Below are 1,961 nucleotides of genomic sequence, written 5' to 3' on the forward strand. Positions count from 1 at the left end.
CACACACACACAGTATATATAGTCTGTATTGCAAAATCAAGTAAAACATATGTTTTTTGACATACATTGTAATGGTTTCACTGTAAAAAATAAAGAAATAAAATTTGACCAAAATACGAACACCACTTAAAACTCCTTATCGCTTAAAATAAAAGGCTCACTTCAAAGGAATACATGCCTTTTTTTCTGTGGCAACAAACGTTTCAACGTAAAATTTTAGCTTTATCTGTTTGGCCAAGCTTTATCTGAGGAGTGAGAGAGTGAATATCACTTTCCCAACCCGACCACTTTGCAAACAGGAACTACCATCAAAACACCCCCAAGCAAAGCAGTGTTATGAGAATGCACTCCTAACACACCTGCCGGGTGAAATAAAGCATTAAAATGCGTGCATGAGGACTCCCGCTATAAACAAACTAATCTTAAATGATAAGCACACCCTGAATATGTATGACAATGTCTGCAGAGCTACACTCTAGTCACTAACTTACAAAGTAAGGAATAGACAGTGCTTTGCATGTGTGTGTGTGAGTGGTCTTCTTAAACTATACTCACGGGGTCCAAAAACCGGGAGTCCAGCATATGTGCGGGGTCCCAACAGCTTTGTGGGGCCAAAATGCTGGACCCCACAACGTTAAGGGCTGTTTGAAGGGTAAAGACTTGGACTTACCTACTTCCCGACTTGGTTTTAGGATTAGGGTTAGAGTCAGGTTATGGTTAGGTTTAGGGTAAGGTTTAAGGTTAGACATTTAGTTGTGATGGTTAAGGTAAGGGCTTATGAAATACACTATGTTTATGACAGGCCTCCACAAAGATAGTGCCACAAACCTGTGTGTGTGTGTGTAGTCTTCTTAAACTATATTCGTGGGGACAAAAAAACGGGTATACTGTACTTGTGGGGTCCTGACCACTTTGTGGGGCCAAAATGCTGCTCCCCACAACTTTAAAGGGCTGTTTGAGGGTTAAGACTTGGTTTTAGGATTAGGGTTAGAATTAGGTCAGGGTAGGTTTCTGCCTGTTATGGTTATTAAATGATAGAAATATGAATCAAAGCTGCTGTTTTTGCTTATATGTTACCCTTTCCATTCCTGAGGGTTTCAAGGTTTGGGAATGTTTAATGTCAATGACGGGTCCCCACAAAGATAGTTCCAAACCTGTGTCTGTGTGTGTGTGCGTGACTCTTCTGCAGCCTGCAAAATTGTTATGTAAAAATCCAGTAGGGTGTAGAAAACAGTGCTCTACCTTGTTGTCTGCACTACACAGCTGACAGATACGGAGATAAGAAGATTGTGTCTGTGCAAGCGTGTGTAGAAGTAAGGTTGTGTGAACTTCACATCGTCATATTGCGTGGCTTTACACGCATGCACATGAAAGCTAAAAACATCAGTGTAACTAATGACAATTGCATGTTTGCAACTGGATGTGGGTGAGGAATCTAGAATGTTTTATTGTGTGTGTGTGTCCCTGTGTGTGTGAGTAACAGTGATGGGCCCTGATCTCTGGAGTGACAGGGCTAATCTCCCCAGTTACTGCCCCGCTCTCGCTGTTCTGTCGTGCTCCAAGTGGCTCTCTGATCAGCTCGCATTAAAGCCCAACACTTTGACTGATTTGGAGGAAAATCAAAATCAATTTGTACCAGGGCCCTCTATTTGGAGCTGTCCCCCCCGGGCCCTGGAGCTTGTCACATCCCCTCGATGTGGAATTGACGTTTTGACACGCAAAGTTAGATTAGAAAAGAGACAGAGAGAGAGAGAGAGAGAGAGAGGGAAAGAGAGAAAGATAGATTCATTTCCCAAACCAGCCATGAGATCAAGGTACCCTGGGACATGTCACCGCTGAACAGGTTCAATCAGGGGAAGTCAGTCAGTTATGTAAGTGTTAGCGTACGGTTGTTTTCAACTAGGTCCCATGATACTGAGAGGTAAACCGGCGAAAGGACTCACGAACTGATGAGCAAATTA

At 42.8% G+C, this 1,961-nt stretch overlaps 1 long non-coding RNA gene across 1 annotated transcript; it reads right to left on the reverse strand.

The window, feature by feature from the left end:
• Positions 1–555: 555 nt before the first annotated feature.
• On the reverse strand, positions 556–998 carry LOC117946636. The gene is made up of 2 exons (XR_004657064.1): positions 943–998; positions 556–641 (listed from the first exon to the last, which is right to left on the reverse strand). It is a non-coding gene; the product is annotated as an uncharacterized LOC117946636 (long non-coding RNA).
• Positions 999–1,961: the final 963 nt, after the last annotated feature.

This window comes from Etheostoma cragini, chromosome 1 (genome assembly GCF_013103735.1).
Source record: "Etheostoma cragini isolate CJK2018 chromosome 1, CSU_Ecrag_1.0, whole genome shotgun sequence".
Taxonomy (NCBI): domain Eukaryota; kingdom Metazoa; phylum Chordata; class Actinopteri; order Perciformes; family Percidae; genus Etheostoma; species Etheostoma cragini.